General features: G+C 42.7%; 2 protein-coding genes across 2 annotated transcripts in view; one reads left to right on the plus strand and one right to left on the minus strand.

Moving 5' to 3' along the window:
- Positions 1 to 15,867, minus strand: part of LOC137628967 (uncharacterized) — a 188,294-nt gene that overhangs the window by 129,370 nt on the left and 43,057 nt on the right. The gene's annotated exons all lie outside the window — the stretch shown is intronic.
- Positions 1 to 15,867, plus strand: part of LOC137628976 (glutamate receptor ionotropic, kainate 3-like) — a 452,476-nt gene that overhangs the window by 102,153 nt on the left and 334,456 nt on the right. The window lies entirely within an intron of this gene.

The raw sequence follows: 15,867 nt of genomic DNA on the forward strand, positions 1-15,867 counted from the left end.
GACGCAATGTCACTGGATTGGACCATTTGGGAGAAGATTTATCTATTCCCTCCAATCAACCTGTTGATGAAAGTGTTGGACAGGCTCAGAATTTTCAAGGAGCAAGTGGCTCAAGTAGCCCCCAACTGGCCCAAGAGCAATTGGTTCCCCGTTCTGGTGGAACTGGGCCTCCGCCCCCGGCGGATCCCCAATCCAATACTAACACAGACAGTACAAACTCAAAGAGGCGCAGATATTGACCCTCAAAATACTTTATTTTTAGAATCAGATAAGAGGGAGTCCACTCTTCGATAATATGACTAGGCTGTCAAGAAACTCGCCAAGTTCTTAAAAGGACTCAAAGGTTGAGAGAATGACTATGAACCTAACAGTAACCTTTTTTAGGACTCTATTTGAATCTGGCCTAGCAGCTAGCACTATTACTACCATTAAATCGGCCTTGAAAAAGATTTTTCAGATTGGATTCAATATTGACCTTACGGATTCATACCTCTCTTCCATTCCTAAAGCTTGTGCCAGATTGAAACCATCAACTCGTCCTACCGCAGTTTCCTGGTTTCTGAATGATGTTCTCAAATTAGCTTCTGACACTCCTAATGAATCATGTGCCTATATCCCATTATTACGGAAAACCCTATTCCTAACGAGCTTAGCCTCTGGCGCCAGAATTTCGGAGCTTTCAGCCTTGTCTAGATATCCAGGCCATATTGATTTTCTCTCGTCAGGAGAGGTTCTACTCTCCCCTGACAAAACATTCCTAGCAAAGACTGAGGACCCCCAAAATAGATGGTCCCCCTGGAAGATTGTTCCCCTTCCACGGGATCCATCCTTATGTCCAGTTACGACTTTGAAAGCCTACCTAAATAGAACTTCCACTAAGTCCTCGGGGCCCTTATTTATTAGAGAGAACGGAGGAACCATCACCCTTAAAGGGATCAGACAACAGATTCTGTACTTCATTAAACAGGCTAACCCAGAATCATTCCCACATGTCCATGATATTCGAGCTGTAGCTACTTCTATTAATTATTTCCATCACATGAAATTTGATGACCTCACGAAATATACTGGATGTCCCCAACAGTTTTCAAACGCCACTATTTAAAACCTTTGGAAACCCTAAAATTTGCTACAGTGGCAGCAGGAAATGTGGTTCCTCCTGATCATTATGAATCTTGATCACAAGGTCTTGCTCCCCCCCCCCTTTTTTTTTCTCCTCTCCTTACCTGCCTCACTTATTGTCCCTACAGTGGTTTGGTTTATCTTTTAAATTGCTCCCTTTAGTTGCATCCTTATGTACAGTCCTCAACATTTTATAATTTTTGCCCATGATCACTTGTATTCATTCGAGATTGTTTTATTTTATCCTTACAGTAATCTAATTGTTTTGAACTTGTCCTGGTATTCTCTCAGTAGGGACCTTATTTTGATGCTTGTGTTTTTCTCCTATATAACCTAGGATTATACATTCAGTTTGCATCCCATGTTTTATACTTATATTGCATTTATATTGTTACGTAAGGAGTTTTTTCAATCATCTCGAATACCTTGTATTTACATTTAATGTGTATTAAATCGTGTTTTTGATATGTTTGACTTTAATTTTTCTTTTTCACTTAAGATTTTGGTTCCAAATTTGGGACCATTTCTCTGGTACTATTTCACTGGGCGGCACAGGTCGGAGCCCAGAAAAGGAATTTTGACGAAGGAAAAATCTATTTCTGGGCAAGAGACCTGTGCCGCCTAGTGAACCCACCCTCTGCTCGCCCTCCCTGATGGACCCAAACTTGGGTGCTATAAGGAGTGACGTCATTGGCATGGGTGGGCTTGTTGGTAGCGATGGTCAATGGTGGACTTGGGACGGCTCCTCTTGGTTTCGGGGATATTTGACGAGGAGATATCTAATTGGTACGAGACCCCTGCTTGTGATTTTCACGCCCTTGGTATAATATACCGACACCTTTCAGGTGAGCGAGCTGGGTTCACACCTAGCATTCCTATGCAATTTTTTCTCTGGTATTATTTAGCAGTTATATACCTTAGAAATGATGCTAAAGGAGCATTTCACTGGGCGGCACAGGTCTCTCGCCCAGAAATAAATTTTTCCTTCGTCAAAATCCCTTAATTGGATACTCGCGGCAGGAGTTAGAATCCTGGAGACCTTCGGTCTAATTCTCTGGGAGTATCACTGTAGCAAATATCCCTTCGAAAGCTACTTAAAGGAACCTTCCATCAGGACGACATGGCCGAGCCCAAAACTAGATCTTTCGCTTTGCTCAAAATCCGTTTTAGAGGTATAGAAGAGTCTTGGAGAGGAAGGCATACATATCTTGTGGGATCTGACGCAGAAGATCTTCAATCAGGAAAAGATGGCAGAGGAATGGAAAAGAAGCATAATCATTCCCATCTATAATGGGAAGGTAGACATCCAGGAATGTGGCAACTACGGAGGCATAAAGTTGATAATCCGTACTATGAAAATACGGGAGAAGATCATAGAGAGGAGACTCGGAGATGAAATAATAATTGGTGAAGAACAATTTGGATTTATGCCTGGAAGAGGTACTGTTGAAGCAATATTTGCTTTGAGGCAGATGATAGAAAAATATCAGGAGAAACAGAAAGGATTACATAACGGATTTTGAGCAAAGCGAAAAATCTATTTTTGGGTGAGATAGCCATGTCGTCCTGATGGAAGGTTCCTTTAGGTAGCTTTCTAAGGGATATTTGCTACAGTGATACTCCCAGAGAATTAACCGAAGGTCTCCAGAATTCTAACTCCTGGCGCGATTTATCCATACTAAAAAAATTAAGGATATTGCATAATATCAGGGGACGTATTTTTAGATACGACACATAGAAATCTTCACCCCTAAATAGATTCAACTCTTTGAGGGGGAAGAGTGGCGAAAGGTGGTGGTGATGATCTAGATACCCGGTGGACCTCCTGTCCCCATACTACCAGCCGCCATTCCTTTACTTGTGTTTAAGCAGGAATAGCCGCAGATAGAGTAGTTTCGGGTGGGGTCAGCAAAAAGGATGGGTCCATCAGGACGATTTGGCTATCTCACCCAAAAATAGATTTTTTGCTTTGCTCAAAATCGGTTTTTTGGGCTCGGCCATTTCGTCCTGATGGAAGCTTACCAGAGAATTAACTTGAAAGTACTATATCTGTGGGTTTGTGTAAGTGCCTTCTACCTTGAATGTGGTCGTTATCTGGTCTCTTAGACCTGTATATGACATTATCATTATCTGTCATTTCCACTAAGCTTGGAACTGGCTTAGGGTGTCCTGCCCCTTGCAGGGAAAGTGTCGACATTGACAATAAGGATTCAAGGCTTGATTTTCCGTAGGGACGGAAGGTAAAACTTAGAGATTACCTTTCGCATACCTTGGAAATCTGTACTCTGATTTCAAGTTGGGCCCTTCTAGGGTTTAATTAAAACTCTAGTATGCTTTATTCATCTGTAACTGAGATACCAGCAATAAGACGCAAATACGTTGGGTATTTCTACCTTGCAAAAAGATTATTAAATGTAGTTACAATAGGATATGAATCTGATCCAGCATTGAAAACACATCAGGGTCCATATTTTCTCGTTGAAAAAATTTGTAATTTCATCGAAATGATGCCACTCAATGGAGATGTGAAACCAAATCTGACTGACTTCTACAGATTTTTTTGAATGCATGAACACCGTGACACAACGTTCACTCGGCACTGGTGTTATTGGTCAGATATGCACCTATATGGAACTGTGTTAATCATCGTTGTGCTTTGCACTCAAGGGTAAATGTACCCCTGCACCCAATGCACTGGAAAATCCCAAAGCAGTTCAGTGTTCATCGCAGTGCTAGACAACGGGTTTTGTAACACTACCCGCCGCCACCACAACATTTATTTCATGTACTTGCTTCGTATAGTGTTTGTAAAAGACTCTGGGTGATCTCCACCCAGTGTATGAGCGGAGTCTTCCAAAGCCCCTGTGTTGGAAGAAGTTCAACGAAGAAGCAATTTTCCTTGGATTGTGACCTCGGGTGTACTGTCAGGATCCGCTCTGCGAATAAGGTAGGTGAGCTTTGCTCTCAGTTGTCTTAGGGGTAGATTTGATCCTGAGGGTTTTGCCTCTGAAGAGCTGTCCTCCCTTGAAGTCAGGTTCTTCGAAGATAGACCTTATAACACTCCACTGGGCACAGAGAGGTATCTTCCTTCAGTGGGCAGATTCTTTAAGGACCCCACCTCTGGGTGGGTAGCTCATTCTTGGCAAGAAAAGCAGGATCAGGAAAGAGGTTCAATTCTCCTGTCTAGGAATTGAATATGGCCTAAGGCCACTGTTTCACTAACACTAGCCCCTTAGGCCAGTGGTTCTCAATCTTTTTCAGTTGATGGCACCCTAAACTGATGTAACCATTACTGTGGCACCCCTTCTTCATCACCCCACCATACCTCATGAATTAACTTATTTGATGAATATAATTACTGTACTAGCGGCTTTGAATCAATTTAGGAGAAACGTCGCTATATAGAACACTAGATATCATTATTATTTTTATTATCATCCATAATCAAACCAAATCCAGCACCACCGTACAATGCAGAAATACAAAGAGCATATTAGAAGATTTAAAGTAAAGAGTTATGAATGCAGACTAAATAAAAAGAAAATGTTAATCACCCTTAAGCAAAGAAGAAAAAAACACCTATTTTAGTGAGATGTGTGTGCTTGATGCGACTGACAGATCCGTTTCACATTGGGTTGAATGGTGGACAAACATACTCTCATTTCTTCCTCAAGAGTTTTCAGCCTTCCCCTTTTGTTAGTTTTAATGTTTGCTAGAGCAGAAAACCCCAGCTCACTTTGGTAAGAAATAGAGAACTGGATTAACATTACCAGAGCTTTTTTTTGGCAACATGAGGATACTTAGTCTTGATCTGAACCCAGAATTCGTCAAGAGGCAGCTGCATGTGCAATAACTTTAGATCACGATCATGACACAATTTCATTAACTGCTCTTCTTCAATGAGGGTAAGCTGAGATTGGGTAGATATAGATGCAACAAATGGGTTTCTTATCCAGTCATAGTTTTCAGTGCATATATCTGGGATATAGTGCTGAAGTTGTTTTTCCAGTACTGCAAGATGCTCAAAAATAATGGGCGTTATCTCACCACTGTTTGCTGCTACTGCAACATGTGAGAACATGTCCAAATTGCCTTCTTTTACTTTGCCACCCCACAGTTGCAGTTTTTCTTTCAGCGCTTTAATTTTATCAGTGGAAGATAAAACATTTTCTGATTTTCCTTGCATGCTGGCATTTACCTTGTTTAAAAGTTCAAAGATGTCAGCTAAGTAAGACAATTTTGCACACCAAGTGTCATCTGCCAATAAATCACAGAATTCCTCTTGTTGTTCAAGAGTGAAAAAAGTAAGCATCTCTTCCTTCAGTTCGCATACTCGTGACAATACTTTCCCTCTGGACAGCCATCGTGCTTCCGTATGTAGAAGAAGGTTCAAATGTTTTGCCTCAAGCTCTTCGCACAGCTTAGTAAACAGACGAGACTTCAGCGGTCGACTTTTTATAAAGTTCACCATTTTTACAACTTTTTCCAGTACACATTTTAAATTATTGCTAATTGTCTTTGCAACCAGCTCTTCACGATGAAGAAAGCAATGTGTTGTTATCACACTGCTGTTTTCTCTCTTCACTAATGACACAAATCCTTTAATAGAGCCAATCATGGCAGGTGCCCCATCTGTACAAATCCCAACACACGATTGCCAGGTCAAACCAACTGATTTTAAATACTCACTTAATGTAGAGAAAATATCATTGCCTGTTGTAGTTTCCTTAAGTTCTTTACAACAAAAGAATTGGTTCACTATTTTAACATCATGAATGTACCAAACGAATACCAGTAATTGAGCCATACCTCCATTGTCTGTGGACTCATCTACATGAAGTGCAATCATTTCACTTTCCTTCACAGATGTACATACAGTTTCCTCTATGTCTGCTGACATATCATGAATCCGTCTGCTAATGGTACTATCCGAAACGGGAATTTTCCTCACTTCATTTTCTGCTTCACTTCCAAACATTGTTTTTACTATGGCACTACATGCAGGTAGAATCAGAGTCTCTGCTATTGTATGAGGTTTCATGCTTTTAACAACTAACTCTGTACCTAAGTAACTGGCCTCTTGTGCTTTATCAGCAACTTTGACTTTCTTAGAAAGCATCGCACTCTGTTGTTTTTGCTCACTTAAAAGTCCTTCAAAGTAGGACCGAGGCTTGTTAGCAAGATGATTATGTTTCAGAGTTAAATGCCTCTTTAATTTACTGTGCACCATTGCTTCATTAGCTAATTTATCACCACAAATAACACATAAAGGCATGGGAGTAACTTCATCACCACACCAGAAGAATCCAAAACTTAAATAATTATCCAAGTAGGAGCGATTTTTCTTGCCTTTTTTTGAAGTTGATGTACTTGTTGTTGGAATGGCCAAACCCTTTTCGCTCACAAACCCACTTTCGTCTCTTTCTTCACCCTCACCACTAACTTCATGTCTTCTCTTCTTAATGACAAACTTATCCATCATACGGTATGTTAGAAGCACAATACTGTTAGAAACAACTGTAATATAACCCCCGAAACAGCAAAGAACTTATGCCTTGAGGTATTATGCCTCACTGACTCGTGAGTGGAAAACTGGGGTTATACAAAGCCGACGAGAACCGAACACGTATCGGACGGGCAACGAGTATGAACAGAGTCGACTGTTACACTTTATTATTGCTATTTTTGTTGTTGTTGTTATATTATCATTATTTATTATTATTATTAATATTATTATTAGCAATAGTGTTGTTATATTATTATCATTATTCATTATATTTAGCAATAATTGTAGTAGTAGTAGTAGTAGTAGTAGTAGTAGTAGTTGTTGTTGTTGTATTGTACAAGTATAGAAAAGGAAATATCAACCTCTATTTGCGAGAAATGTTTGAGCATGTAACTTCATACCTACACTGATAATTATATGAAGACTTTTGGAAACTTTTTTTTTTTTTTCAAATGTTCATCAAGACGATAAAGCCAAGACAAAACTCATGACAATTTTGCGGCACCCCTAGGCGCTGTCTATGGTACCCCAGGGTGCCACGGCACCCAGTTTGAGAATCACTGCCTTAGGCTATGACAAACAGAAAAATAACTTTCTGTGTTAGATCCTTTACAGTACAATTCTCATTGTTTAGATTCGCAGCATGGTGCGAGACTTGTCCAAAGACCCCGTGATGGGCTTTGGAAGGGTTGCTGGCTTGAGTCTGTTAGATCCTCTAGAATACAATTCTCATTGTTTAGATTCGCAGCATGGTGCGAGACTTGTCCAAAGACCCCGTGATGGGCTTTGGAAGGGTTGCTGGCTTGAGTCTGTTAGATCCTCTAGAGTACAATTCTCATTGTTTAGATTCGAAGCATGGTGCAAGACTTTGTCCAAAGACCACACGATGGGCTTTGGGAGGGTTGCTGGCTTGAGTCTAGCGCATGCTTTTGGGATCTTATTAAAGATTTCACTAGAGGTCCACTTCCAAAGGTGTACAGAAGTGGTTTAGCCATGGCTGACTTACACAAGGTAATCATAGTAGAAGCCAGGCCTTGTTCGTGTAGGAATATGAAGAAAGCTAGACAGAAATCTATCGATATTTCTGTCGGTTCCTTTGATTTCACAAAGGACACCCATTTCTTCCGTGATGATTCCTATTGTCTCCTAGTCAAACTTGATTTATATTCTTCGATGACGTCAACTTTATCCTTAGAGATTCTAAACTTTTTGTTCGCCGCTAGGGCAAGAAAATCATGAGATGTAGGTTGTTGGTTCTCAAGGATGAATTGCAAGCAGTCGACTTCTGGAGCAGATGGGATAATGCTGGGTCCGGCAGAGGGAACAACTTCAGTTTCAGTTCCAGAACTAGAGGGAACCAGTTGCTTTTGGGCCATCTCAAGCCTTGTCTGTTCAGACATTTCACTATCACCTCGCTGTCCAAGACCAACTTGACGTGGGCTGATCTGTGAGGGGATAGTTGTTCGTCAGGATGACTGCTATGGCCTCCAGAATGTTGATGTGAAAGGTCTTGGACTGGTGTGACCAGTTCCCTTGTACTTTCCTTTGATGGGAATGACCTCCCCATCCTTCCGGTGAGGCATCTGTGTGGATGACTACTGACAGTTGAGGTGGTTGTAAGGGAATAGTCCTTGCTAGGCTCTTGACCTTCGACCACGGCCTCAGGAGCGATCGTAGTAAGGTCGGTGTCGGTCTCTGTTGATCTCTTCGAGCGTTTGATGCGTATCTTCTCCAGACTCCTGACGCATCCTTTAGTAGTGCTCTTAGTACTGGGTCTGTTATTGCTGCGAACTGGAGAGAGCCCAGTACTCTTTCCTATTGGCGTCTTGAAATCTTGTTGGATTTCAGTAGTCTCTTGACAGAACCCACAATCTCCCTCCTCTTCTTCGGTGGAACGGAGAGGCGGTGTGACTGCAAGTTCCAATGGATTCCCAACCATTGAAACTCGAGCTGGAGAGAGGCGAGACTTCTTGTAGTTGATCTTGAAGCCCAGATCGTCCAGGAACTGGATCACCTTTGTGGCTGCCTGCAGACAAGCAGTCTTGGATGCTGCCCATACCAGCTAGTCATCCAGGTATGCTGCTACCTGAATGCCTTCTAAGCGTAGCTGTTGTACGACTGTGTCCACAAGTTTTGTGAATATCCTTGGGGCTTTGTTTAGTCAAGGGCGTGGCTTTGAAGACATACTTTGTCGTCTTTAACTTGAATCCTAGGTAGGAGGAGAGGGAGCGACTGACTGGAAGGTGCCAGTAAGCATATGCCAGGTCTATTGAGACTGTACGCCCCTTTTGGTAACAGGGTCCTTATGTATTATAAGGTTAACATCCGGAACTTCTTGTTCTCAATGAACTTGTTGAGTGGAGATAAGTCTAGAATGACTCTGAGTTTGTCCGAGTCCTTCTTGGGAACACAGCCTTCCCTGGAATTTGCTGGACTTTGCTCTCCTTATGACCTTTTTGTTCAAGAGTTCTAAGGTATATTCTTCCAATAAGGGGGTGGAGTGCTGGAAGAATTGAGGAAAGGAAGGTGAAGTTCTGTTCCATTTCCACCCTTGTCCATTCTTGATTAGGCTGTGGGCCCAGGGATCGAAGGTCCAACAATCCCGAAAGTGGAAGAGTCTTCCTCCTATGTGGAGCATCTCATTGCTTGGATGATCCGGAGGGTTTGTTACCCTGACCATGTCCTCCTCTACCCCTTGAGGGGTTTCCTGAGGAGCCTCGTCTAGATCCTCTACCTTTTGGGCGAAAGGTAGTGGTGTGCCTCTCAATGCCTGGGTTGAAGGCTGGTGACTGGGCTACTAATTGCTGAGGCACCATCTGGAAAGTGGTTTGCGGCTGGGCAACCATTTGGGACACTGTGGTCTTGGTAACAGTGGGATGTTGCGCAGGTCTATGAGGTACTTGTGGCTTCTTTGTCTTCTGTTCTTGGGTGGGGGACCAGCGTCAGAGGATGATTTCCTTTTGGAAGACATGCCCCACTTTTGGAGAAGGTTCCTATTCTCCGTGGCGGCTTTAGCAACTACCACTCGGAATGCTTCCTTTGGGAAGAGGTCCTTGCCCCAGATACATGAAGTGATCAACTTCCCAGGCTCGTGCTTGACCGTTGCATTAGCATACACGTATTCTCTACAGGCCCTCCTAGCCTTCACGAAAGCGTACATGTCCTTAACTAGTGCAGCCATGTATCTTGGCTAGGACCGTGTACATATCTGGGGTACTTGAGATGATTGCACACATGTCCATGTAGTTCTGGAGAGACAGAGAGGCGGCTAGTCTCTCTTTTGTCTCCTGTTCTCTTCGCAGAAGAAAGTCCGACAGCTTCGGAAGGTTCTCATTGAACTGCTGTCCTGCGATATCTGCTTCTAGTTTTGCGATCGAGAAGGTTGGATGGACCTCGTTCCAGTCCTTCTCACCTGTAGGCAGGGCTAGAGACAATGGTCTATACTCCTCTAGCGTAGGGCATGGTTTGCCTGAATCAACTGCCTTTAGTATGCAGTGGAGAGCTTTAGACGTAAAGGGAAAAGCTCTGGAGGAAGGAGCAAGGAAGGTAGGGTGCCTCTTGCTCAAAGCAGAAACCGTTTGTATATCCTGCTTTCTTCAGGCTACTCGTCAAGAGAGCCTGTGCCTTGTCATGGTCAAAGACCATGACCTCCATATGTTCCGTCTCTTCTTTATACGCAGGTTCGTTCTTCAACCTGATGAAGCATTCCGGGTACGCCGCAAATTTCAGCCAGAATTTGAGATCGTCGAGGGGTATGGCCCCCATCTTCTCCGAGACGTAGAGTTTCCCATTCATCATGGGCATGAACTCCGCATACCTCCAGGGGTTGGTTTCGGAGCATTGAGGTAAGTCAGAGACTCTGGGCTGCTTGTAAGAGCCGCTAGAAGCGACTGCGTAGTGTGCTTCCCTGACTTCCTTTCTCATCTCTTACTGTTCCTTGCGCATAGTTTCCATCATCAGCTGGATCTGCGCCATGAAGGCTTCACCCTTGGGGAACAACGGGTCTGGTTGAGGGGTTGGGGCCGAAGAGGTTGACAGCACATGTTGATATGCCGTCACGGACAGTAGAGGGTCTTCCATCTCTGTCAATCCGGATTCTGCTTCCTCCTCGGGTGGCTGGGCCACTTCTTCTTCAGGGTCTTCTTGAAGGAGATCCTTTTCGGTGTCCGCGGACACCTCTGACATCCTTTCCTGATGGATGTCCATGCCTTCCAAAGCCTTATTAATGTCGGCCTCTATCGCCAGTTGTATGCAGGGAGGCTCAACCCGTACCTGAGGCACAACCACATTGGATGTTGCCTTAGGGAACAGAAGGCTTCTGATTGTCTTGCTTGGTAGGTAAGGTCCCGGAGAGTTCTTCTGAAACGCTCTTACCCACTTTTGAAGCGTTTCCCTCGCAGTATCCCTCGACTCCGCCGTCTGTGGATCACCAAAACCCTCGGACATCAAGGCCAAGCAGACTGTGCAACCCTTCGGGTCCCAATACCTCACAAAAGTTCCTACTTTTGTGTTGCAGTACATAACTGCACACTTCACCTTGGGCTCCTCCTGTAAGGAAAGAAAGAGTGAAATGAGTATGGGGTCATTTATCCAACTGATAAATAATTCACATACATTAATAGTAATTCTTACTATTATAATTATGGCTTAGGTTAGTAAGCTAGAAAGGAAATAGGAAAGACACATATCTGTGTTTCCTGTCCAGGCAATGGCTGTGACCTGCCTCAGTATTAATATTTTAAAATTGCCTTATTAGGGAAATATAGGGTGGAATAGCTCTAGTACATAGAGCTGGAGTCAGTATATACTAGCACTTACTCCCCCACAATTGAAATATTAATACTGTAGGGTAAAGATTTTAATGTCTTGATGATCTAGGATACATCAGAATGTTGAAGGAATACTTCACCTCAACATTTGCTTAGCGGTCTCAACTATGGACTGTGAAAGGATACACAGAATATGTTGGAAAATCATACTACTGTATGTTATATACTGTAGTTTTCTAACTGCTGTATTTGCTATACTGCAGGAATACTGGCTACTGTATAGTCTTATACTGTACTGTAGTTCTGTATGCCGGCTAGGCTAGTACCTGGCGGCACTAGCCGACAGAGAGAGAGAAAGAAGGGAGAGAAGGACTACCGTATTATTATAGTTTAGTACAATAATTAGGGTTGTAGGGACTACTGTCTCTACTGCCTTCTTTCCAGAATGAGGATTCAAATGGAAGGGGAGAGATTGTATTGATTCTAGCTTCCATCCAGCCAAAATATCTGTTGCCGGCTGTACTGCCGGTTACAGGGTTTGTGGATGGCAGTCCAAGAGAGGACTAAAGAATACTCAAAGCTGTAATGGGTCTCCCACCGGCAGCCGTCATGGCCGGCACAACCTTTCCCGGAGCCTTGCTCTGTTAGGGGGAAGGTCGAAGTGGCAATCTAGCTGCCTTTGTAGGAGCCCGGCTGGCCTCGTAATCAGCCTGGCAAGCGGGGAGATTGTAGAATACCGGCCACAGAGGTTGTAACAGCTAGGCCATCACTAAAAGGACAGAAGGGGAAGGGAAAGGGTATTATATTTTGCATAGAAAGAAGGCGGCAGGTATGCCTCCTACTATCGGTGCAAATCAAGGAAACATAGTTTCCTACGCCAGCTCCGTCTTGGGTGGCAGAGGAATAACGATTCCTTACCTTAAGACATTGCTGGATATAAGACATGTCTTCTAGTCCACAAGGGAGAAAGGTGGCGGCAACTGTACTACCACTTTCGGTTGTGGAATAGGGAAGCCGAGCTTCCTATGCTGGCAACTGTGTAACCGGTAGGGGAATGACTAATCCCCCATCGGTAGAGTTGCTGACAACAAGACTGAATACTCTGAGTTACTGTCATATTTCAAAGCCGGGATACTCACCGGCAAAGAGGATGGACAGAAACACTTATCTCAGTCAAGCCAGAGTACACTACTCTATGGCAAGACCAAAGATAGGGTTGCCGCCTAATGGCGACACTCAGAGGGAAGGATGGGTTTATCCTTAAATCTCTATAAGAGACGAGTATCGAATTATGATAGTAATTCTAAGAGATGCACTATCTCCAACTGAATTAATATAACGATACAAGAGGATAAACGAGGATAACGTTACTAAAGTATACTAAAATGCGTTAGGCTAGCCTAACTCGAGTTGGGATCTCGGCTATGCTATATCACCAAGGCCCTAACGTATACTATCGAAACGTTTTAACAGAATAGGAAATATTACATGTGTAATCTTATCTTCACTAGTATAATTTGCCTAAATAGCTAGAATTAATTATAGCTAAATACTGGGGACGTCGTACTACTAACTAAATAAAACATTTATGGCGTACGACAGCAGTCCAAAATGGCGGCCTCCGGTCATGGCTATGCTCCACTAAACACATCTAAATTATGCTAATTTAACTGTGAGAAGGGAGCCAAAAAATATACACAGGAAAGATTAAATACTCAACTTTCCAGAGGATGAAGATGCTGGAGATTGCATCGTAATAATCCTTGTAATAGTAACAAAACCGAGAGCAGTTGGGAGAAACACCGTGCTTAATTAGCTATTACAAAAGGAATAGTTCGCAGGGGTGGTACCGGGAGGGGATCCAACAGGTAACCTTGATAACGGCTCCCCTTCAATTTCTCCACTCTTCCCCCTCAAAGCGAAAACTCTATTCGGGGTGAAGATTGCTATGTGTCGTATCAAGAAATACGTCCCCTGATATTATGCGATATCCTTGAGAGTTATTTTAAGGATACTCGCGCCAGGAGTTAGAATTCTGGAGACCTGTGGTCAATTCTCTGGGAGTATCACTGTAGCCAAATATCCCTTAGAAAGCTGCCTGAAGGAACCTTCCATCAGGACGGCATGGCTGAGCCCAAAAAATAGATATATAATGCATAAACAACTAATATGTCATAGCGCCGTCTGCTAGGAGACTATTAGTCAGCATGTTTTCTTGTAGAAGAGGGTTAGCAAGTCATCAGCTGATTACAAAAAAAAAAAAAAAATTGCCACTGTACTTCATTAAAGGAAGTGCAATATAAATATAAATGAATTTATTACATATTAATGATAATTGTAGGATTATATTCTATCTCTCGTGAGTTTGAGTGCTTGTATGTCAATAGTTGGGTGTTTGAAGGGTGTCAAACTCCCTTATACAACTTTTTCTTAAGTGTTAAGACGCAGGGTGATTTTGGGGGGCATTTTTTTCGTGAAAAAAGGTGCGTCTTATAACACGGGAAATACGGTATTTTCATTTCATCTTTTTTTATGTAGCGAACCATCGATTCATTCACTCCGTAAATGCGGGCAACAGACGCATAGCTACTGCCTGCCTTAAGCATGTCCAATAATTTTACTTTCTCGTTCACTGTCATCATTTTTCTCTTCTTTGGTTCACTAGAGGATGTAGAGGGTAGAGGACGTTTAGGAGCCATTTTCAAGGGCATCCTAAGCACTATTTTACACTGAAAAGCACAAGAAAATATGAAAGTTCCACGCGACAAAACTAAGCAGCACAAGCGAAGCAAGAGAGAACAATGAATGCGGTCTCCCTTCGCGGGGCGCACGGCAGGGAGAGATGCTGGGTAAAGCGTCTCGGCGGCTCGGCCAATCAGCTTGCGAGATTCTAAAGCCCAGATGGCCAGTGAATCTGAGAGGTGGATTTTGAGTTGCGCGCCATCTCCGTGTTGATACCTGATGTTCTACTGTACTCTCTGTCTTCTGCTAGCGCCCGCGTAACTCTCGCACCATTTTTTCTAATTTTTTATGAATATTTTTGAAAATCCGCGATGCACTTAGACCGCGAAATTTGAGCCGCGAAATGGCGAAGGATTACTGTAACTGCTTTTGATTCCTTCGGGGAGTGGTTTTTTTACTTTTTTATGTCGATGAGGGAGCGGGGCGCTCCAAGTCCAGCTAGCTTTTGGGCGCCATTTTATGTGCATTTCTGCCCTTGTTATTTTATGTTCACTTAGTTTTATTTCACTAGTGTCACGTTAGCTAGCTTTATTTTGGCATTGCGATGCCTTGGACTCTGTTTTGTGTTTGCTTTTACTACGTTTTATGGTAGTTTAAGTTTTAGTTTAATGTGTGTTTGTCTGAGATGGGATCGCCGATAGCAATCAGGCCGTTCTTACTGGTCTCATTGGCAGCGGTCTTTTTACCCTTAAAGGGTTTTTTTCCTCGGTTATACTAAATTAGTTTACTGAGCCTATTATGTCTGCTACCTTCGATTCTCTGGTTTTTTCGGCCTATTAGGCTTAGCCTAGCCCTGGTTGGAAGGAAACAAGGAAAACTAAAATATCTTAACAGTAACATCAAAATAAATATTTCCTAAATAAACTATAAAAACTTTAACAAAACAAGAGGAAGAGAAATAAGATTGAATAGTGTACCCGAGTGTACTCTCAAGCAAAAGAATTCTAACCCAAGACAGTGGAAGACCATGGTACAGAGGCTATGGCACTACCCAAGACTAAAGAACAATGGTTTAGAGTGTCCTCCTAGAAGAGCTGCTTACCATAGCTAAAGAGTCTCTTTTACCCTTACCTAGAGGAAAGTAGCCACTGAATAATTACAGTGCAGTAGTTAATCCCTTGGGTGAAGAAGAATTGTTTGATAATCACAGGGTTGTCATTTGTATGCAGACAGAGGAGAATTTGTAAAGAATAGGCTAGACTATTTGGTGTACAATATATGTAGGCAAAGGGAAAATGAACCGTAACCAGAAAGAAGGATCCAATGCATTACTGTCTGGCCAGGTAAAGGACCCCATAACTTTCTAGCGGTAGTATCTCAACGGGTGGCTGGTGAGTTACAGCACTAAATGCACTGTCAATGAGATTCACACAGCTCAAGATACTACAGTTTTCTTTCCAGAATTCTCGAATTGTTAGCTGTATGTCTTTAGTCACTTCAAAACACTTTTGGAAAAGGGCTTTGGTGTACAGTTTTTTAAAACTCAAAATGACCTGTTAGTCCACGGGCTGAAGAATTGGTGTCGTATTCGGCAGTAGGAACTTTGATGATACTGAATTCATTTACTAGTTCATTCTCCAAACCTTGGAGGTGAGCAGGAGCATTAAGATATTCTTTCACTTGGAGGGCAAACATTTCGTGCACCCACTCATTAAAAAACTGTCTGGTCATCTGTGCCTTTGTGTTTTCCCGCCACATAATAGGCAATTTACTTTTCATTATGTTGTT

This window comes from Palaemon carinicauda, chromosome 2, assembly GCF_036898095.1.
Source record: "Palaemon carinicauda isolate YSFRI2023 chromosome 2, ASM3689809v2, whole genome shotgun sequence".
NCBI classification, from domain to species: Eukaryota; Metazoa; Arthropoda; class Malacostraca; order Decapoda; family Palaemonidae; genus Palaemon; species Palaemon carinicauda.